The following is a 24,804-nucleotide window of genomic DNA, read 5'->3' as shown; positions in this document are numbered from 1 at the left end:
AATTCACTGTCACTTCACATGAACCCCGCTCCGCAGTAACCTGGCGTTGCAACACACTGGGATGGCATTCGGCCATACCCAGTGGAGCCCGATGATGAAGCATGTCACCAACCAGGTTGGTGAGTGAGGGCTTTATACATAACTTGTATTATCTTCATAGGTCTACGTTCCTCACAACAACATATTGGTTTGTTCCGAGCTTGTAGACCCATGCCCTTTTCATGTAAAGTGCCTTGTTTACATTACACTGACTTCGTTGTTTCGTACACTTTTGGCCCCGCCCACCGGGACTGGATCGTTTACTGGCTGCGTTATATGGGATGCTTTAATTAGTGTGTGAGCACTATTTTCTTTACTAAACAATGTGGGAGAATGGCAGCGCTTGTTTCTCTTCTGTACCAGATTCCGTAGAAAATGTCTCCACTCCCACCTCCTCTCTCCAGCCGTCTCCATTCACACGTCAGCGAGTCCGGCTCCCTCTTTCTTCCCGACTATCTCTTTCTGTAAACTTGTGAGTTTTGGTGTTCAACAGCGAGTGTGTAGATCATACCTTCACGGCTTTGCGTGCAACCAAACCATAATCACCTCACACGGGGGGTGGAGTCTCGCTGTTAGTTCCTTATGGCTTTTACTCCAAAGGCCCAGAAACAACAAACGATGACAAAAGCAGCTGGAGGCTTTTCGAGTATATGTGTTTTAGGCCGCCGTGGAGCAATAATTCACGTTTGACCTGAATGGAAAATGATGACGCAGCTTTGGTCGTCTCGCTAAAAGTAGTAATTGAGGTGTATTTTTGTTGGTTTCCGAAATTACTGCGCGTGCACGAGATGAATGAATGGGCATGTCTGTGCAAGTACTTTACTACAGACTGCGGTTCTTTGATGTTTGTGTAGCCCACGCGCCATCGTGGGCTTCAGGGCCGGCCTCGAACTCGCTCAGAGCGACTAAGGATTCAGGCATATTTTTTTTTTTTATTCAGTGGATTTTTAAGCATATGTTATTCATTTTATTTGAACTTCTTTTCATTATTTTAGTAGAGGAGATGTTCGTTTTTTTACTATTAAAACAGCTTTACTGCTGTTATGCAGTCCGGTCTAAGGATTTTGCATTGGGATTCACGATTAACAGCTCAGACTTTGTCGTTGTCTTGCTATTACAATATTGGTGTTTTTGAATCAGACTAAAATGTATTTATGAAATCAAGCATTTCTGTCTGAGGAACTCTACACTGTCCCGAGACTCCATTCCCACCTCCTCCCTCCAGCCGTCTCCGGCCGTCTCCATTCACACGTCAGCGAGTCCGGCTCCCTCTTCCTTCCCGACTCCTTCAGCTTCTTTGCTCATACACCCCTTGTGTCCTTGAATGTCTCTTGTTGATCACTTCTCTCCCTCCTCCACTGCATTGTGTTGTAATTGTATTCGTCTAGAGCTTCATTTCTCTCCTTGATATATTTCCTTGAGGTGATTAAATACCTTCCGGAGACCACCCCTCCTTCCTCAATTACATCTACAGCCCACCCTTTATAAACGGATCCTCCAGACTCCTTCCCATACTGTTTATACCCATGATGTGTGTAAATGTCTCTCTCACATTATCCTTTTCCTCTTCTATTGCAATTGATTGGTAATTAATTGCAAATGAATTTAAAAGCCCCGCTCATATCACCTCTTTTCCAGCTGTACTCCATTTATACCTCTTTTGTATTCTCGCCCATCATACCTGTCCTTCGTATATTGCTTGTATACCCTTGATGTATTTAAATGTCTCTCGCATACTACCTCCCACCTCGTCTAGTGCATTTATACCACAGATGTATTTTAATGCCCCTCTCATATCACTGCAGTCCTCCATTTATACCTCTCATGTATGTGAAAATCTTTTACCAGTTACACCTCGCTGTCCTCTATCGCTTTTATACCCTGGACGTATTTAAATGTCTCTCTCATATTACATTCACTGCCTTTATTGCAGTTATACCGCAAATGTATTCAGATGTCCGTCTAATCTCACTTGAGTACTCCATTTATACCTTTGATGTATTTAAATATCTCTCTCTCACCACCCCTCTCCCTCCTCGAATGCTTCTATACCCCTTATGTATTTAAATGTCTCTTTCACACCATTCCCACTTCCTCTATTGCTATTATACAGCAGATGTATTTACATTTTCATGTATAGGCTCTAATACCATCGGGTCGAGTCCGCGCTATATAAAACTGCAACAATAAACATAAATAAACAAGCACTGAAAATGCAATAGGTCTCGCCTTTGATTAAGTTAAAGCCATTTGCTTTGCTAATGGAATTGTATAGCAAAGCAAATGGCTTTAACTTAATGAAAGGCAAGACCTATTGCATTTTTAATGCTTGTTTACCCTGGCTAAAACAAACAAAATATTTTGTAAGTGTCTTGTTTTTCCACTTTCAGTTACCTGCATATAAAATAATACTCGAAACCTTAGACGAAAAATAAATGCTAATTAAGCTAATCCGATGGAAATGCATTCTTTTAAATGATCAGGTAGCCGTGTATGTTTTTTTTAACTAATTCAAGGACTGCATGTAAATGAAGACAGCCTGGAAACTTGCCAAGTTGCTCTTCCAGGCCATCTTCATGAAGATCTCTGATATAATGTCTTTCAAATCAGGGTTTTTTGCAAGTAGCTTCTCTTGAACTCTCACATTATTTGTACAACTTACAAGTTGATACCTTAAAAAAGGAATCAGAGAGATCACCAAATTCACACATGCCTGCAAGAGTTCCCCATAAGGCTACATATTTTTACCACACTCTCTGTTTTGCCTTTAACTCTTGGAAAAATGTGTGGCATTCAAGGACTGATGTGCACACAAAAATGTTTGCAAGTATCATCAGTGACATGCCTTAAACATCCCTGCGCTCTCCGTCCACATTTCCCAGAGCTATAGTTTCTAGACTCTCATAAATGTTTTCTCCCTTCCACTCCTGAATTGTGCAGTAACACAGCTTGCTTCCTTGCTGAAGGACATTTTTCTCCACTGATGGCCAGCATATACGAATCAAAGTATTTTTTCCATTGTTTCCACGGAAGTGCTGGCTCATCCTTTTCTGAGAGAAACGCATGATTGAGACATATCTGCAACTGCCATCACAGTTACTCTTAATTAAAAAAAAAACACCAAAGTAAGGTTGGTTTATATTACCAACACGTCACAATATCAAAATATCAATGCGACATCGAGTACCTCTCTTGTGGTAAGGCATTACACAAAAAACAAGAAATGGTGCTGCCCTGCAGGATGCCAACGTGCTAAAATACTTGACTTTCCAACTTCTTTCTATTTGAAATTGCTAGGCGAAAACGGGACACCTCCGTGTGCGTTGTTACACACAGTCTCACAACGATATCCTCTTGGAGATCCGGTCATTGCTGACAATACAGCCTAATATGGCCATCGCTTCCGGCACAATGTCACCGCGTTCATATGCGTCTTGTGACTGCTGTCATCCCAATTCAAATGGCCGCTGGTTTTCTGCACTTACCATACGCATACGTGACGGTGTCGTTCACAGCTCTGACATGTGACTTGTGAAGTATCTTTGCTGAAGTTGACTCAAGACTGTGCTCGTTTGCGCGTGATAATGAATAAACACATTTTCTTTTTGAATTGTTAATTTAGAGTCTCTCAAAAAAAATCTCCTGCGAAAAGTACTTACGCTTAAATTACAAGTGGTGACCGTTCTTTACACTCATTGCTTGTCTCTGACTCCATTGGCACTTTTTCCTTTAATATGAGATATTTGTTTGTGATACACGTCACTTGACAGATGCAACTTGTCACCAGTGTTAACTTGCTAGTATTAGAAAGGACAGGATTAACCCAGCATAGGATCACAGGGGGATTTTATTCCAGATACTCAATTCACCAAACAACAAGCAGGGTAGTTCAAGTCCAACTGGCAAAGATTCCTGACCCCCCACCCTTAAATCTCGCCCCCAACAATAAACAGTCCCCTATCCATCATCCATACATTAATTTCTCGCCATCCCCTTTCTGTCCTTCACACTCAACCCAACCATTGCTCCCCTGTATTTCCTCTCCCCTGTCTACCCTGAAATGAAATGTCCCCCAGCTTTCTGGCTTGTCTTGAGCTCCTCCCTTTCTGCCACCAGGAAAAAACCCTGTCCCTCCCATCTTTGTTCTTTTTTTTTTTTTACTTGTAGGTACAGGTTGCACTAATGAACAAGGATGTCGCCACAACAGCCGCAAAAACCTCACATGAATCTTTGTAAATATAACTTGGCTGTTGCTTAGCACCACCCTGATTTTGCCAGCATCCTAGCTAAAGTATCCTTTTTAAAAAAAAAATCTTTTTATTGAATTTCAAGAGAAAGCACATTACAATGCTGCCACGCAGGGCAGCGGGTAATCATCAAACGATCAAATACAACAAACCAAAATTGATTGTACATCTCACAATTGTCATAAGCACAGATTAATCACCACACACTACACCAAGACCACAAATCTAAGGGTGTTGTAAGGAAGAGACGGCTCAGCACGCTTCATTTAAGGTAAAGTGATTTATTCTTCAGGAGAATAAAGAAATACGTCCAACAAGTAAGTCTGGGTCAAACTGTCTCCTCTGGAATCCTGAACACAAGAGGTGTTCCAGATTCCAGAAGGTTTAGCAAGACACCACACATTCCCCTTCGTTGGCAAACAAAAGAAAAACATTAAAGAAATAGCATATGTAAATAAATGAGAACACGTGTGCTCAAGGCATTAAATACCACACAAGAGTTACATACATAAGTGAATAAAAACAAGTTTACAATATGCATGAATAAATAACTATGATATAAAATACAGAAAAACATCACTTGCTCACATAATAATCCTTATACCAAACAGGGCATTGCCGAGATCTTTGTACATGGCGATTATTCAGAATTCCATCTTTTGAAGAAATAGACTTTCTCCAATTTGTTTTGTAGTAAGAAATTTTAGGTGATGATATATCGTTAGAAACAGAAAACCTTCTATCAGGCCACAACCACTGAGGAATCTTCACCACTTTGGAAAAACTCCAAACGTTTCCATCAGATAATTTAACCACCTGACGACCAACACGAACCACTTTCAAGGGATGAGAAAAGCGAGATTCCCCAGATTTGACAAACCTACCTTTCTTCACACGAACCCAGTCGTTAACTTTAACAGGAGAAGAGACAACTTTATCAATACAGCCTTGAACTGGCACTGCTATGTCGTTTTTATTGAGTAATATATCTCTCATCCATGCTTGACTCATATTAGACACACTCTTCCTTCCCCTCATTTTTTCAAAAGGCGAAAGATCACCTATGCTCCTAGGAGTATTCCTGTAACTCCAAAGAACTTCACTAATGGCTTGACTACAATTCTTGCCATTGGAAATGGCTAATTGTAAACCTTCCTTAAAAACTTTGATCCACCTTTCTACAATCCCATTACTATGGGGATAATAGACTAAAGAACGTTTGTGAACAATGCCATGACTATCGAGAAAACTTTTCATTTCAGTAGAAGTCAATTGTACCCCATTATCTGTTATAAGAGGTTCTGGGAAACTCTCCCTTTCAAACACCTCATTTAAAAACTGAATAACAACTTTCGAGGTAATATGAGGAACAATTTTAACCTCAGGCCACTGAAATAATTGATCAATGAGTATGATGGCGTAAACAGGATTCTGACCTAAACATATGGGACCTTCAATATCTAAAGAAACACATTCCACACACGAGAGGGTCTGGAAACAGGAAGATGAACATAGGATACAGTTTTCTGAGCTTTATCGCTGATACAACATTCTATGCAGTCTCTGACCTTACGTTCAATAGCTTTGTCCATAGCTGGCCACCAAAATTCACTTCTAGTTCTGTGTTTCATGCTTGTCATGCCAGGATGGCCCTCATGAGCCATATCCAAGATGGTTTGTTGCAAATCAGTGGGTACAACAAGCTGTAAGCTTCTCATTAATATATCATCCTTTAAAGACAATTCATGAGAAATTTGAAAGAAAGGACGAAGACATTCCGGCATATCTGCCTTCCTTGGCCATGAAGATGTGATGTGCTCAATAACTTTTTTAAGTACAACGTCATTTTCACATGCAAGTTTCCATTCTTTCTCTTGTATACATCCATTGGATACTTCACAAATAGAAATCACATTTTCTAAATCATTATATTCTTCTACAACATTGTCATCAACTACAGGTAACCTTGATAGACAATCTGCCAGAATATTTCTTACACCAGGAATATACTCAACTTTAAAATGAAAGTCCTGTAGTTTATATTGCCATCTAGCTATTCTTGAAGTGGCTCGACCACAACCTTTCGTTGTAAAAAGATCCACTAAAGCAACGATGATCAGATCTGACTTTGAAGACAGTGCCATACACATACTTACGAAAATACCCCACCAACAAGCAAGGGTTTCTTTTTCTAAAGTAGAATACTTGCATTCTGCACCCTTCAATGGCCTAGATGCAAAGCCAGTGGTGACCAAATGACCATTCTGATTTTGCATCAAAACTGCACCTAAACCAACATTACTTGCATCTGAAACAATTATTGAATCATGCGCGGTGTCAAACGTGGCTAAAGCAGATGCAGAAGCAATATGACTTTTCAGTTGTCTGAATTCTTTTATGCAATTGTCATTCCACGTAAACCAGAGGTTTTTTTTAATAGACTTCTCATATGGACAGTTTTGTCAGCAAATAATGGTATAAATTTAGCATAGTACTCAGCAAGTCCTAAAAAGGATCTGAGTTGGTCTTTGTTTTGAGGATTAGGAGCTTGTTCAATGGCTCAGATTAAATTTTGCTTGGGGGAAATGCCATGTTTGTCGATTGAATGACATATGTAATCAACTGATGATACACCAAAGTTACATTGTCTTTAGTTAAAGTTAAACCATTGTCCTGTAGTATGCTCAAAACTTTATGTAGAATGTCAGTATGTTCACTAGAATCAGAGGCAAAAATCAAAATGTCATCTTGCAAGTAAAGTACATTGTCAATGTTTTTAAATAACCTGTGCATTAGCCTTTGAAAGACAGAAGATGCGAAAATTAATCCAAAGGGCATTCTCTTGTATCTAAAAGCCCCCTCAGAGGTGATGAAAGAAGTAAGATGTTTGCTCTCCTCATGAAGAGCTATCTGATGGTAAGCATTAGATAAATCAAGAGTAGAAAATATTGAGGCACCTTTAAGTTTTGTGAACATCTCACCAATATGTGGTATGGGATGTCTGTCAACCCATATACTGTTATTCAGATCTCTCAAGTCAACACATAATCTGACTTTGCCATTAGGTTTGTGTGTGACCACAACCGGACTTAACCATTCTGACGATTCTATTTCCTCAATTACATCGAGATCACACAGTTTTTAAAGTTCATTCTTAACAGCTTCCCTTAAATGTAAAGGAACATTCCTAACCTTATGAACTTTTGGTACAGCGTCATGTTTTAGAATGATTTTATGTACAACATTTTTTAGAAGTCCCAGTTTTGTAGATGAAAATACACTTGGAAATCTTTTTTCTCACTCAGTTGCAGGATCAATATCAATATGAAAAATCAAATCTGAATATCCAAGAACTTGATCGGGATGATTAGGGTCTAAAGTGATCATTAGATCCCTTTGTTGAGGCCATCCCAAAAGTCATGAGCCTTCGTTTGCAACATAAATTTTGGAGGAAATGGTTTTACCTTTGAAACTAAGGGTAGATGTGAAAAATTCCAGTACATCAATAGGTTTCCTACCATACCCAACCAATTTAATATCTGGAGGTGATAGACACACCTCTGGAAATTCGTTTAACCATTCGTCTCCAATGAGTGTGTGTCTGGCACCAGAATCAGCCATGGCCCTCACATCCTTGCTCCCAATTGCAATAGTGCAAAAAGGAGCATCCTTCATATTGCTATTAACTTCATATACAGCTAAAAGAAATTCATCATCATTGATGTCACCTTTAGCTTCTTTCACATTCTCGTCATTTTGACTTTTTTGCTCGAGATTTTAATTTTTTAACCTGTTCCTGTTTCTACACATCCTTGTATAGTGACCTTTTAATTTACAATATCTGCACACTTGACCAATAGCAGGACAAGTGACCAGGAATACCACATTTAAAACAAATATACTCTTTAGACTGTGCACATCAGCGACTTCTCAAATGGCTGTGCGCAGAGATTACAAGTTTTGTTGCAAAGATATTGTGAATAAGCTGTGCACATCAGCGATGTTTGAGCCAGCTGTGCACGTGATAATTTTTTATTTCTTTTTTTTAATTTGTTGCCAGCACAATACAATGAAGGAATCAGCAGTAATTGTATGTAAAAGAGTTTGTACATACAAGTGTTGTGTAATAATAAGGCTGTGTGCATCAGCGACATGCAGCTTAACAGTGCGCTTTTTTTTTTTTTTTTTTTTTTTTTTTTGGAAACCTTTATTACAGATTTCAAGAGATATACAAGTATGGGCCTACAACCTCCAGGCCGGCCGCTAGTAGACGGTGAGACCATGAAACATATTCATAAACACAAGCAGCAAGCAGTAAAAAGTCCCACAGATCAAAAAATCATTTGCGGCCACATTGCCCAAACATCCCAAATGGCGGTTTCATTTTAAATGAAAAAACGAGAAACAAACCCACAAGGCGGCAAAAATCTAGGCAACAGTATGTGCTCCCCTCGGGAGGGCTCTACCAACCTACAAGAATAAGAGGGGGGGAAGGGCAGGGGCAGAAACAAAGTGGTTACGGTAATACAGAATCAAGAGAATGTGCAGACTAGGGAGACAGGGCCGCCGCCAGGTCGGGCGTCAGTGGCAGGGTACAGATCCCGCCGCGGTAGGAGTTCCAGGGGCCCCACACCTTTACCCATTTCCCAGGCTTACCTCTCGCCACATACACAACCTTTTCTCGGAACATACACCAATCCATATTTTCCTTCCATACCGAAATCGTGGGTGACCTCTGGGAGCCCCACAATTGTGCTATGTCACGCTTGGCCACCATATATCCCAATGTCACCCACCACGTTTGCGTCACCGTATAATCAGTCGGCTCCCACACATTCAGCAGACACCTCCTAGCCTCGGGGAGCAGCGCAACATGCGTGACCGCTTGCAACACCTCATGCACACCACGCCAGAATCGAGTCACCTCCGGACATTCCCATAAAATATGTAGAGGAAGGTCCCTAACATGCCACACCCACGCTTACACATTCCATCCACCGCGTATCCCATGCGCATCAGGCCCGGTCCCGTAACGTAAACCCTGTGGAGTATTTTGAGCTGGACGAAACGAAGGCGGGCCGGTATGGCCACCTCTTTCGGGGAGGCCACCGCAGATACCCAATCCTCGTCGTCCAGCTCCAATCCATCAGCGACCCATGCCTCACGGAGGGCGGCCAGCAGTCCCGAGCGATCGTTGATGAGTTTTTTATAGATCAATGAGATAGTGCCATCCGGTACATGCCCATCTAGCACTCTATCCTCCAAGGGGGAGCACTCCGGGATGGACGCGACCTCCGGGAAAACGGAAGACAACGCGTGGCGAACCTGTACATACCGGAAGTACTCCCTGTCATGCAACTGGTATTCCGCTTTCAGCACATCAAACGTTTTAAATCCCCCCTTCGTCCAAAGATCGCCCACCCTGCTAATGCCAATCGTGTCCCACTTCTCGAAGCCTTTCGTCGTCCACAAACAACCCAGTCGTTCAGAGGCATACAGTGGCGTCGCCCGGGTCAACCGATCTTTCCACCCCATCGGCGAGTTTGCCGCATGCCACACCCGTACCGCGACCCGTGTCGGACCAGTCAAACGTGCGTCGAGCGATCTAGAGTAGAGCGCACGATTGTAGTCACCACCCGGCAACAACAATTTGCCATTTAAAAAGCCGGATTAAGGGCGGGCCCATAAAGCCCGTGGTTTATCGCAGCCAGCTGGGAGGCCCAGTAATAACGTTTGATGTCGGGGAGGGCGACCCCTCCATCGTACCACGGGAGCGTCAGCTTCGCGAGGGCGATCCTCGGCCTCCCATCCCAAAACAGTTGGCGTTGCAGACCCTCCACCTCCCGAAAGTAACTAGCCGGAACGACATCCATCGTGTTTTGCAAGGCATATAAAAACCGTGGCAACGACATCATCTTAAACAGCTCCGCCCGTCCGAGCGGCGAGAGCGGCAAGCGCCTCCAACGCGCCACATCCGCCTTCAAACATTGGAGGGGGGGGAGTAGGTTCTGTGTGTATCGGGCCGCAGAGTCCAGGGTAATAAAAATACCCAGATACTTAAATCCCTGTTGAGCAACCTGGATAGGACAACCCCGCGGGAGGATAGGGGCCTCCCCTGAGAGGACATATACACAGGATTTAGCCCAGTTGATGACTAGGCCTGAGTTACGGCCAAAGGAATTCAGCACATCCACTAACACAATCAACGGTTCACGCGGGGAAGCAAGATACAAAAGAATATCGTCCGCGTAGAGAGAGACTCGATCCTCATACTCAGGAGTCCATCGGAGACCACGAATCGAAGGGTGCCACCGCAGCCACTCCGCCAGGGGCTCCAAGGCGAGCGCAAAGAGGAGAGGCGACAGCGGGCAATTCTGTCGCGTGCCCCTACCAAATTCAAAAGGAGCCGACACTCTACCATTCACCACCACCTGGGCTAGCGGTCCGGAATACAACAATTTCACCCAGCCAATGAATCCCAGGCCAAACCCAAACTTCTCCAGCGTCGCCCAGATATATGGCCACTCAAGCGTGTCGAATGCCATAGTGGCGTCCAGGGACGCCAAAATGGCTGGCTCACGTATGAACGGAACCCTCGAGAGCCCCCCATGCAGACGCCGCAGGTTAAGCGCGGTGTTGCGATGAGGGATAAAACCGGACTGGTCCTGATGGATCAGGTCACACACCACGCTGACCAGCCGATTAGCCAGCACCTTGGCCAGAATTTTTGGTTCCGCATTCAAAAGCGAAATGGGCCTGTAAGAAGTGACCCGATCACGCGGCCTCCCCTCCTTGTGAATAACCACAATAGTGGCTAGACGCTGGTCCAGCGGGAGGGAACCCGCCGCCCGGGCCGCGAGGAACATATCACGAAGATGCGGCGCCAATGTATCCGGCCGCAATTTGTACAATTCAATGGGAAGGCCATTAGGACCCATGGCCTTGCCAGAGGCGACTGAACGTATGGCCAGAGCGATCTCCTCAGACGTCGGAGTCGCGTCCATCAACGATTTATCCTCCTCCGAAAGGGAAGGCAACGCAATATCTTTAAGCAGGTCGCGGGAATCCTCTTCCGAGCGAGAAGATACCGGGGAATACACCCCGCGAAAATACACTGCGAAGCAATCAACAATTTCACCCGGATCAGTAACATACACACCCTCCACTCTCTCAACCAGCGGAACAACTCGACTCGCTCTCTCCTTTTTATCCAGCCACGCGATCAGTTTTCCAGCTTTATCACCCATATCATACAGTCGCCCCTGCTGCTCCCTACTCAGGCCCCTGGCCGCCTCGGTGACTAGGGCCTTGCAGTCCGCTTGTTTGATCCTGAGAGCATGCAGTTTGTCGTCCGTGACACCACAATCCAGGTCACCCTCCAACTCAGTTATCTCAGACTCGATACGGGTCACCTCCTCCCGCTCACACCTCTTGGAGTGGGAAATGAGGGACAGGGCCTCCCCCCGGAGTACCGTTTTGAACGCCTCCCACAGAGAAACAGCAGACGACACTGATCCCACATTATCTCCAAAATATTGCTCAAGGGATTTAATCAAATCTGCGCGAATCGCGGGATTACGCAGGTACCAGGGGTTGATCGGGACCACCCTCCCCGCCATCCCCTGGAGAATATCAAAGTGCAACAAGAGAGGGGAGTGGTCTGAAATACCCCGAGCAAGATGCCGCACCTCCCCGACCCTCCCCGCCTGTGCCGCTGGCATCAGAACATAATCAAGTCTCGAAAGACTACCATGAGCCCCGGAATGAAAGGTGTATTGTACCTGCGCAGGATGTTTTAGCCGCCAACAATCCACCAGACCCAGGGTATCTAAGAGGCCAGACAACCAAGTTTGGGCCCGGGGGAGATCCCTGGGTGGGTGACGATCCTCAGTTCCGGAGACCACAGCATTAAAATCCCCACCAACCACTAAGATACCCTCCGGCAGCCCAAGAAGAAGGCGCCCCAAATCAGCAAAAGTAGTCGTCTGCAACCCCGGCGGGACATAAACAGAAACCAAAACAACTACTTTACCCTCCCATCTACCCACCAGAGCCGTATATCGCCCCCTGTCATCATGGAGCACCTCGTCAACTTCCAACGGGAGCGAGGTTTTAACCATAATGCCCACACCCCTCGAACCAGAGGTGAAGCCCGAATGGGCCACAAGGCGATAGCCCCGCCTATTCATAGCACAGAAGGAGTTACCAATAAGGTGTGTTTCCTACAAGAACACGGTATCAGGTGAAATCCGTTTTAAGAACTGCAGGACCACCCCCCGTTTTATCCTGTCCCCCAGTCCGTTAACATTCCAGGAAAGAAGTCTCAGTCCCCTACCCCCCATCACAGCCAAAACCAATCTGTCCCCTCCCAGAGAGCACCTTGAATAGAACACAACAATATGTCTGCCTTGTGGTACAAACAAACAATACCCAACCCCAACCCAACATTCCAAACAAAACTCCCCCCTCCCTGCACCCCTGCATGAGCCCAAACAGCCCCCCCAACTTGCAGTGTGCCTGTCGCCCCTGCATGAACTAAACTACAAAGACCCCCTAGAGGAGGAAAGAGAACCCCCTCGAGACACACCACAACCTCCACGGGAGGGGGAGCAAAGCACGACAGTCAAGAAACCCTGAGCACAGCCGAAAGGTGGCATCATCAGGAATTAGCCCCAGTATCAATACCGCTGGCCCGGTCCAGTGGGCACTCTCCTCCCGCGGCCCCCACACCCTCTCGATCATGTCCCCTAGGCAAAGTGTCCAACCAGTCCCCGGCCGTCTCCGGACGGTCAAAGAAATGAGAGCTCCCCTCGGACTCCACACGCAGTCTGGCCGGGAAAAGCATGGCGTATTTCAAGTTCATATCTCGGAGCCGCCGCTTAACGCCCATGAAACCCAGCCTCTGCTTCTGGACCGCTTGAGTAAAGTCAGGATAGAAGTTCACCTCCACGTTCTCCAGCTTAAGCGGCCCCTGCACTCTAGAAGCTTGTAAGATCGCATCCCTGTCCCGAAAGTTGAAGATACGGGCAATAAGAGGCCGCGGGGGAGCTCCGCCCTTCGGCTTGCCACCAGGAACTCTATGGGCCCTCTCCACCGCAAAGAATTTACTCAAACCTCGAGGCTGCAGACGATTAGAAATCAGATCCTCCACAAAGAGATCCGCCGCCGAATCCTCCAGTCCCTCTGGCACCCCGATAATGCGAAGGTTGTTCCTCCGGGCCCGACTCTCGGAATCCTCCAGTCGCGATCCGTGAGCGCACTGGCCTGCCGGAGCCGACGTACCTCCGTCTGGAGGGCTGCCACCTCAGTCGTGAGGCCCGACGCGGTGTGAGCCAAAGAATCCACCCTGTCATTTGTCTTGGAAAGATCTGCTCTGACAAGGTTAACATCGATGAGAACCGCGTCGAGTTTGTGCGCCAGGGTATCAAATTGTTGACCCACCGAGGTCTTCATCTCCGCGATGGCGCCCATGATGTCCTGCAAAGTCAGATCCGTCGGCAAATCCGGGGCATCTACGGGGCACTCAGGGGACCTATGCGACCCGCCGGGAGAACCCTTCGGTAGGGTATATCGATCCATAATGTTGGCTTGAGTTGCAGCGCCACGCCGGGTCGATTTGGCCTTTGGCCTCTCGCCATCCTGCTTCGTCGCCATCGTCCTGTATCCCGTACACCCACGAGTCCTACCGCGGAGAGCGAACAGTCGAGGCCAAGGACCCCAGAGGTCGCCTCAGAAAGGCGGAGCAGGTCCCCGCAGGGCAGGCAGGGTCCTCCAGCGAGGCAACCACCACACACAGAAGGGCCGTGATCCCACTCGCGACAATGGCAAGAGGGCTCAAAAGCGAAAGTGAAAGTGTGGGGTACGCGACTCGCCAGGCTCGTCCCGCCGTTGTTGTTCACTTCTCCACTGGATCACCCCCCAACTCTAGTCCGGGGTCAGGAGAGGAGCAGGCCGCAAACTTCAATCGATGCCCAGCACGGCACACGGGGTCCGATTGAAATACGGAAAACGGGTACCACCTCGGCTCAGGTTCACCAACACAGTCCCCTCAACCGAATCAGGATGAAGACAGGATAAATGTAGGAGGTCGCGGAGGTCCTCGGGAGCCTCGCACCTACGTGGCCATCTTGGTTGCGCGCTAGGCTCCTCCTTCTTAACAGTGCGCTTTTAATGTTGATACTAAACGTGGCCGATGGTGTTAACCAGTTCATAAGCAAAACATATTTGTGCACACACTTGTTAAACTGAATAAAATTGCTGTGCGCATCAGCGATGTGCATCTCAATTAAGCGCTTCGAGTTTACCAAATGCAAGCGTGGCAAGAGATGTGGTGTTATCCAGTTCATGCGATGTGAAGAGTCAGTTTCACTGGACTCGCGTAGAACTTAACACCAAATTTAACATTTCTCCTAAAATGGCCGCCACGTTGCGTGATAGTATCCCAAAGTATGGCCGCTGATACGTTTTTGCTTAATGATATCACAGCGCTTAGTTAGTTGAGTATGCGCACCTGCGCAAAGAGACAAAGAAGCGCTGTAATCAACAAATCTTTGAAAATGCTTAAAAGTCTCACCGGAAGATTGCCGGAAGCCAGATTTTCAGCATATACCTTGGCAGATGCTGGACAAGTACACAAACACCATGCAGGGATCACACAAGATGAAGAAAAATGACAGTTGCTTGATCTGCTCGCCGCAGGACTCCAGGCTCAATTCATTTATTTTCCGAATAGACGCCAGTGTAATGAAGAGACGGCTCAGCACGCTTCATTTAAGGTAAAGTGATTTATTCTTCAGGAGAATAAAGAAATACGTCCAACAAGTAAGCCTGGGTCAAACTTTCTCCTCTGGAATTCTGAACACGAGAGGTGTTCCAGATTCCAGAAGGTTTAGCAAGACACCACAGGTGTGTGTCACATCATGATACCTTTAGCCAACAATTGTGGGATCGCTTTGGGCATTCGTTGCTAGATATTGCCTCAGTGGTTCCCAAATGCCCTTGGGCTTGGATGATGATGGTAGTTCTTCTGCATAGAGCTCAAGATTTTCTTTGCAAAATACCATATCCCTTATCCAGTGTTCAGTGCGCGGGGCCAGGGAGCTCTCCCAGGTTAGTGCCACTCGCCGTTTTGCCAGTAATAAAGCAATCCTCAAGAATTTCCCCACCCCGCCCTTTACTTGTGGCCCAAAACACAGCAAGCAGACCGAAGGAATACACTGCAGATTCAGCTTAGACATGGCCTTAAGACACGCTATCACCTCTTCCCAGTATTGTATAACAAGATCGCATTGCCATGCCAGGTGCCAGAAATCATCATCAGAACGACCACATTGTTTACACCTACTGCTGTCCCGAAGGCCGATTTTATGTAATTTAAGAGGTGTATGATAGACTTGGTGAAGAAATTTGAAATGGATGATTCTGAGATTCCCATTGGGGGTTAGTCTGCCAGTTAATTCACAAATGTGCTCCCAGTCTTCCAGTATCAAGGGGGAATCTAGTCCAGTGTTCCATCGAGTTAAACTGCGATCTTCCCCTTGTGCCATCTCATCTCGCACAGCCCTGTACAATTTAGTAATCAATTTCCGCTTCGTAGGGGCTATCAGGAGGAGCTGCAGGGATTGCAGTGAGGGTGGTTCTATAGGAAACGATTGATAGTGTGTTCTGAGCGCTAGTCGCAGGCGATGTATAGTGAACTGGAACAAGGGTGTTTGATTAGTGATATATTGGAGATGCTCGGATGTAAGAAATTGCCCATCTGGAAAGAGATCCTGCATACGATTAATACCGGCTGCTGTGAGTGAGCGTATTGGACCCTTTTCCTGTGTAACTGAGAGAGATGCATGGGGTGCGATCGGTAAAGCTGGGGCGTATATTGGGAGTTTGTCTGCAAGTTTACCTATATCCTGCCAAGCAGCGATGGTGGTATCTAAGGGGTTTATTTCTGTCCTGGGAGTGTATCTACGGGTATGAGTGAGCATACCATTCAGCGGAACAGGGTGTGCATCCCCATCTTCCACTGCAACGTGAGGTGTGAAGGCGTGAGGGTGGAATCATTGATAGGCATACTGCGCCTGTGCGCAGAGATAGTACAAGTATAAATCTGGTGCGCAGAATCCCCCTTGGGCATATCCCAGAGTAAGTGTGTTCCAGCTCACTCTAGCTTGTTTTCCGCCCTATATAAGTCTGAGTAGGTGGGTTCGTACTGTGTGAAAAAAATGTTTGGGGAGTCGTATCGGGATGTTGCAGAAGAGGTATAAAAACCTCGGTAAAATAATCATTTTGATAATAGCGATGCGGTCTGCAAGGGACAATGGTAGTCACAGCCATTTATCCACCTGTTTTTCCAGGGATGCACAAGCCACACCATAGTTCTCCCTTATGACAACCTCTGGATCCCGATGAACCCACACTCCGAGATATTTCACAGGCCCTGTGGTCCATATCAGCGGATATTCCATCTGGGGGGAGTTGTCATCATTGTCAGAGGGATCATCACTGACTTATCCCAGTTAATCATTAGACCTGAGAACAGGCCAAAACTGATATATTCCCGCAGAACGGGTGATAAGTATTTGTGCGGTTCACGAATAAAGAGCACCATGTCATCTGCATATATGGATATGTCAACAGGGCGATGGTTAAAATTTGGCGCTGATTCCCTGTAACACTGCCAAATCACACACGCCAAGGGTTCGAGCATAAGGGCGAATAGAAGCGGCGAGAGGGGACAGCCCTGTCTAGTTCCTCTTTTGATGTCGAACGGCTCCGATGTGAACCCCCCCACCAGCACCCGTGCCGTGGGGCCAGATTACAACAGCTGCACCCATCCGCCTCAGAATATAGAACATATATCGCCATTCAATAGAATCGAATGCCTTAGCAGCATCTAACATGACTGCGGCAGCAGGGAGATCCGGATTCAATATATGCAACATGGCAAAGATGGTCCTCAGATTGTGAGAGGTAGATCGCTCCGGTATGAAGCCGGATTGATCTGGCAGCACCAGACTGGGCATCAACAGCTGAAGCTTACTAGCCAGTATTTTTGCTAAGATTTTCACATTCAGATTAATTAATGACAAAGGGCGGTAGGAGTCACACTGAGAGGGCTCCTTGTCTTTCTTAAGTAGTGTAATGATCAGAGCCTGCCGCAAGGATGGAGGCAGCACTTCAGATTCATGCGCCTCCACATACACCTCTAACAGGTAAGGTGCTAAGAGATCCGCATATTCTTTATGAAACTCAGCTGTGTTCGGTAGTGATCTTATCGCCGTTTTAATGTCCGACTCATCAATTGGCTGGCTGAGATACTCACGGTGACCATCCGCCAACCAAGCGCATGCAATATCAGCCAAGTACCCATCAAGAACTTCATCATCCACACCCCGTGAAGTGTACATCTCTATGTAGCAGCTGCAAAATTGATTTACTATGTCTTGAAGTGTAAAGTGCTCCCCCCCTTGTGCATCTACTATTTTAGTGATGTGGTGATGGTCTGTTCTGAATTTGAGTCTATTGGACAGTTGGTGACCGGTCTGCCTCCCTCCCCATATGCCCTGGCCACATGATGACGGGACAGATACCGGGCCTCAGATTCTGCCATTGCGTTGTATTCCATGATCTGTTCGTGTGTATGCGGGCAAGCGTGGCGGTGTTCGGATTAGCTGCATATTCTTGTTCTAGGACAGTCAATGTGGGCTCTATTTTTGAGAGTTGCCCCCTGATGTCCCGCAAGATGCCGGATGTGGTGCTGATGCACACTCCCCTCACAGTAACCTTAAAAGCCTCCCATAGAGTGGATGCACTGTCCACAGTGCCCACATTTAGTTCAAAGTATTGCACAATCGCTTTCCGAATTGTGTCAGTGTAGAGCGGGTCCAGCAGAGCCTCAGCATGAAAGCGCCATGTGAATGGGTGGTGAGTATTGGTGGGAAAACTGAGGACCAGTTTCACAGGGTTGTGATCAGACAGCTTGCGGGGTAGCGGGCCCACATAAGTGACCCAATTATTAGCATCTTTGCTTAAGAGCCAATAGTCCAGGCGGGACCAGCTATTGTGTGCCGGTGTAGCGTGTTTGCCACTTCTAGTTGCGTATACACCACGCATCCACCAGCTCCATTTCAAACATAATCTCCTTTATGCAGTGGGCTACTTCATCGTGTGTGCCCCCTGCGGATTCGACTTATCTTTCGCAGGATCCAGATGTGTATTTAATCACCCCCTACCAAATGGCTGCTTCCGGCCAGGTGCGCAATATATTAAGCATCTGGAAAAATATCTGTGGTTCATCCAGGATAGGGCCATATATATTGAGGACAGTGATCAGAGAGAGACCCAATTTCCGATGAACTATAGCACAGCACCCCTCAGTGTCTGTGTATGTCTTGATTGGAGTGAATGCCAGTCCCCTTTTAAACAGAATCAGAACCCCCTGTGCATACGTAGAATATGATTAAACCAATTTATAGGCAGCCCACCTGGTAGCAATCTTAGTTTCTGATAACCCAGTGAGGTGAGTCTCCTGGAGGAGAGCTATCTGAACCCCATGGCGATCCAAGTATGCAAACACTTGCCAGATTTTTTTGGGGGTATTTAGCCCACGGATATTCCATGTTTGACAATGGTAACTATCGTCCTTGAGTTGCGATGACTTTGCGTAGTCTAATCGAATGTTTAAACCTGACAGATATGACTACAACAGTAGTGAAGTAATGTGGCCAATATGAGTGTACAATCACATTTAACAATTCCCAACCTGGAACTATACAATCCCCCTCCCCCACCCACTTTAGCAACCCAAATTCGCCAAAGCCAATTCCCCAAAGAACCACAAGCCCCAACATAGGGGAACAACTGCAAAAACTGGAAGTGGGGTTTACCCAGTAGGGGGGCCCTGAGGTGCATCTACTCCCAGGTGGACCAGGGAGATGGCCGCCGCCTTTAAGTACAGAGTTCCGAGGGCAGCGAGTAAAGAGTAACAGAGTTAATGGTCCTTATCAACCGCATCCACACAGACAGCATTGCAATATTCATACAGTGTGATATCAACAAATAACCAAGTTGTCAAGAACCCAGCACGTGCCTGTGGCACACCCCATTGTATCGTAATTAGCAGGCCCAGTCATCAACATAATATCAAAACACTCACAGTTATTGACAGATAGGTATGTAGGTATTCAGACTATATGCCTCAATCGTCATTGTCTGACGTGTCAGGCGGCCCCTTTTTCCAGTGGCGGATGGATTTAGCAAAGTCCATAGCTTGCTTCGGGTTGGTGAAGGTTTTGGCTTTGTCATCTGTGCCTATGCGGAGACGGGCAGGGTAAAGCATGGCATATGGGATATTCTCACTAATCAACAGTTTTTTCACATTTTGGTATTCCTTCCGAGCTGCCTGAACGGTGGCTGTAAAATCCGGGTAAAAAGATAGCGCAGTACCTTGATATGTGATGGGGGCCTTTTGCTGGGTAATACGGAGGACTGCATCCCGATCTCTAAAGTTCAACAGCCTTGCAATGATTGGCCTGGGTGGAGCCCCTGGCGGGGGGCGAGCTGCCAGAGAATGATGAGCTCTTTCTACAACAAGCATGGTCGAGAGATGCTCCGCTCCACAGATGTCACGAAGCATGTTCTCCACATACGTTTCCAGCTAGCCAACGTTGGTGGACTCCGGCAGACCCAAAATGCGCACACTGTTGCGGCGGGAGCGTGCTTCAATGTCCTCATTTTTAGCATGGATGACCGCCAATATCTTTTCAATGTCACTAGTTCTAGCGGTCACCTGCTGGAGCCGGTCCTCAGCGCCGGAGATGCGCTGCTCAGCCTCGCCAATCCGAACCGCCTGTTTGTCCAATTTGGCTGAAATGTTGTCCATACGGTTACTAAGAGCCTTAATTTTACCATCGATGGACTGTAGGCTAGCCTGGATGGCAGACAAGGTCTTTTCCAAAGCAGTTGACGACTCTGATGTGGCCTCCAATTCTGAGTCAGAGACAGCAGATTGCGACGATTTCCCTGACTTGCGCAGTTCGAAGTTTAAGCGTGGCTGGGTTTTATCCGGTTTACCCATGGTGCCAGGTGGCCAACAATGTCAATGATTTCTGATGTCTGTTGTTTTGCGCAAGCGCCTCACCATCAACGATACTGCTCAGTTTACTAGATACACAATCCCAGGGCTGCCGGGAGCTAAGTTACATGAAGAGGAGGCAGTGAGGAACCAGGCCCGCTATGGTCCCCGCAAGTCACCAGCAAGCAGAGAAGGAAGAGCAGCACCGTGTCAGATGCAGGCGGTGATGGGCAAAGGAATCCGCAATGCACCGGGTCGGTTCTCCCTGCACAAGAAATTGGTCATGGAGCCCTGACTAGATGGTGTGTCCCAATGCAGGCTACAGGGAACGCAGTATTCACGCCATATCCCACAGCAGCAGCAGTGCGAGGAAGCGCCGTACAGCCAGAGGAGGCCAGCAGGGCGAGGAGTCACTAAAGCAGGATCTAAGGGAAGGAGCGCTCCACAGGCTGCCGGTAGGGAGAGCAAGCCCCGGGAGTCAGGAGACTGCAGTCTTCAGGCTCTTCGACAATAAACAGGGCTTACCCTCGAGTACTCACCACAGTCCTCGCACCTGCCTCTCTCTGTCCGCAGCGCAGGTCGCAGCCAAGACCACTACAGCAAAGTCAGGCCTCAGTCGGCAATCCCAGGGCATGAACCGCAGCTCAGCAGTGGCGTCCGGTCCCCCGATGGCAGAGTAGTCCCAGCACCATTCGCACTAAATCAGCGGAGCAGAGCAGGGAAGCGAGCCCGCTACTCCGTGCACGCAGATCGGCTGCGGGCGCAGCAGCGTCCGCAGAGCCACACACATCTCCCCTGTACCGGTGCCGCCCGATCCCAGCTCACGGCAGCCCAGAACTCCGTGGGGGTGAGAGACAGGCAAAACCCCCACCTGTGGCGATGTGTCCAGCCTCTGGGAGCAGTACGTTGAATGGTGCAGGCGCGCTAGCAAGCGCCGAGCACACCCGGAGCTCCGAACCCACCTCCGAGTTGAGTCTCAGGAGGCCGCCATGTTGCCGCCGAGGCCGTTACTTGGCTCAGCGTGTTCTGTGCCGAACAGGGGTCCCAACAACCACCAAATGGCTCCAAGCTGTCGTGCAGGAGATAGGTAAGTGCCTCTTCGTGATACGAAGCGTGGATGTCGCCAGGGGAGCAGGATAAATGCAGGATGGTGTTGGCGGCCAGCAGAACTGCACTACAGTGCGGCCATTTCGATGTGCGCCCTCTAGCTAAAGTATCCTTCACCTCTAGCAAATAAAGCTCATTCCCCATAAAGGAGAGTTGCATCCCATCCTGCCTAAAGAATTCAAAATCCTCTTTCTTGATAGCTGTGTGGTGAATGCAACCCAATCCCTGAGCTTTACAAAAACGCTGCACTTCTCTGTTCACTTTCCTTCTTGCCTTTCCTAAAGCTAAATATTTAACAGCTCCATAGGAATGAAAGATGTCCAAATGACCTGAGTGCCTGCCAAATACCTTTATATCAAATTGAGATCCTTTTTCATCTCCTTCAGTATTCCCAAACCTGATTGCTGCACTAAATCATTTTCTCCCAAATGAATAAGCAGAACATCTGGACAATGTCGAACTGAGACCAAATTTCATAAACTAGGCAGCAGCTGACCCCATTTCATACCCCCAACCCCACCAATCAATATGTATACCATCAATCAATCAGGTGTTTATTAAGCGTGACTACTCACCCGTAAGGGTCTCAAGGCGCTGGGGGTTGGGGGGGGGGTCGCAGGATCCAGCCCATCAAAGAGGGGGTCCGTCTAAGAGCCAGGTTTTGAGGTTTCTTGTGAAGATGGGGAGCGATGTTATCTGCCTGAGGTGGAGCGGAAGGTCATTCCAGGCTCTGGCCGCGCGGAAGGAGAAGAAGCAGCCTCCCGATCTGGTCTTTCTGGTGTGGGGGAACACGGCGTAGGAGAGCTGGGCAGATCGTAGGGTCCTTTGGGGTGCGTGCAATTTGCGTCGGCTGTTCAGGTATGCTGGTCTGGTGTCGTGGAGGGCCTTGTGAGCGTGGGTTAGCATCTGGAAGGTGACTCTAGCTTTGATGGGGAGCCAGTGGAGTGTGCGCAGGTGCTGGGAGATGTGGTAGTGTCTTGGCAGGTTGGGGACCAGTCTTGTGGCGGCGTTTTGGATGTTCTGTATCTTGCGGGTGAGGTTTTTGATTATACCATCAAAATGAAAACCCAATTCCGTCCCCAAGGTCTTCTCTCCAAATGCTTTTCAGCCCACTTAATGAAGGAGTGCCGGACTATCCAAATGGATACAGTCACCATGACTGGTCCCGCAACACAACCTGTAACAAAAAAACTGAAAATTTGCCCCGGAATCTTAAAGTGTATCCAGCTTTCTAACGTATCTTTAACGACAGTCCGAAGACCACAAGCCCTGTTTCTTAACTTCTTGCACTGAGAAACCCAGCCTAGCTGCTTCCTATGCAGCTCCAATCCGGAAAGAAAGAGCACCAAACTGGAGTGGAACTTCCACCAAAATCTTAAGAGTCTTTCTCATTACAGCCAAAACTTGATCTGCTGTTAACCTCGTTTTATCTAAGTGCCTAAGAAACACAAAAGCTTCTTGTGACTCACCGACCAACTAAAAATCCTGCCAATATTGCACAGGACATACTGACTGCCCAACTCTGTGGAAAAGAATATTAGCCCTTTTCCCCAATTGGTCTTTTTTTGAATGTGTTAAGAGCATACTCATTTACTGACCAGAACATGTTATGTGTTGAACTTGCAGACCTTCTTCTTTATTTGATGCTAAAAGTTCAGAAATCCTGAAAGCTTCAATAAACAGCCAAGACACACTCAGTCTAAATACACTCGAATTCAGAATACCAACATGTACCCAAACCTTTAATTAACAAGCATTGACATAGCCAATAGGTCTCGCCTTTGGGGCCTTATAAGTGTTTAGCCAGAGCTATTGACTTTGCCAATGTCTTCAAGCTGTGCTGTAGAGAAGTGTGGCTGCTGTGCAGCATGCTGAAAAGTTATAATAAAAAAGTAACAGAAGCATTTTTGTTACCTTATATATGACCAAGAAGGCATTATGTACAACTGAACGACCATATTAAAAAAAGTATTTACAATAACAAATTTCCTCAGTTTTCTTTTGTTCTTGCAATGCTGGCAACTTGTTTCAGCCTATTCCAAGCGCCACCACAGCATCACTCAGCGCCACCACAGCATCACTCAGCACCACCACAGCATCACTCAGCACCACCACAGCATCACTCAGGGCTACCACAGCATCACTCAGCACCACCACAGCATCACTCAGCACTACCACAGCATCACTTAGGGCCACCACAGCATCACTCAGTGCCACAACAATATCACTCAGCGCCACTACAACAGCACTCAGCGCCACTACAGCATCACTCAGCGCCACCACAGCATCACTCAGCACCACCACAACATCACTCAGCGCCACCACAGCATCACTCAGGGCCACCACAGCATCACTCAGCACCACCACAGCATCACTCAGGGCCACCACAGCATCACTTAGCACCACCACAGCATCACTCAGCACTACCACAGCATCACTCAGGGCCACAACAGCATCACTCAGTGCCACAACAATATCACTAAGCGCCACTACAGAATCCCTCAGCGCCACCACAGCATCACTCAGCGCCACCACAGCATCACTCAGCGCCACCACAGCATCACTCAGGGCCACTAACAGCATCACTCAGTGCCACAACAACATCACTCAGCACCACCACAGCATCACTCAGCACCACCACAGCATCACTCAGCACCACCTCAGCATCACTCAGTGCCACAACAGCATCACTCAGCGCCACAACAGCATCACTCAGCGCCACAACAGCATCACTCAGCACCATGGCAGCATCACTCAGCGCCACGCACAAGACTTCACTCCTAATATTATGTCATGAAAAATTGTAGCTAATGCGTCACGTGCTCCTACGTATAGTAATTGCTTGCATGGTTTCCAGACAGTGCAGATGTGATTACTTGTTCGAAGTTGAACTTTATACACCCACATACAGTGTGTATCTTAAAAGGATGTCCACCCCCCCTACAGAATGTGAAGCGAGGCACCTGGTTCTCCCATGTCTCACAGATAGATATTCCTTGTCCTTGGGTGGAATATGGCCTCTTTGAAGGGTTTAGGGGGCCCCTGAAGCATTGCACCCCCTGCGCTAGTGGCCTGCCTTACCCCCCATGACAACATCTTAGGAAGTGTCCCGGTGTGGCAAACCACAGGTTTCCCTCATCACATCCATGTACCAGCCATCTTGCGGTCGGTGGTCTAAACCCCAGCAGCTCTTGTGTGCCTTTCTCGTGCCACCATAGCTCGTAGACTGGCGCGTCGAGGACCGGTAGTTTTCCGTTCTCGCCTGTTCGACTTCGGAGGCCTGGGATGAGGCGCCTGGGAGCTGCGGGTCCAGTATTGACGGACTCTCCGTGGCGCAGCGCG

This window comes from Triturus cristatus, chromosome 9 (assembly GCF_964204655.1).
Source record: "Triturus cristatus chromosome 9, aTriCri1.1, whole genome shotgun sequence".
NCBI classification, from domain to species: domain Eukaryota; kingdom Metazoa; phylum Chordata; class Amphibia; order Caudata; family Salamandridae; genus Triturus; species Triturus cristatus.
Note: the sequence above shows the minus strand (reverse complement) of the source record.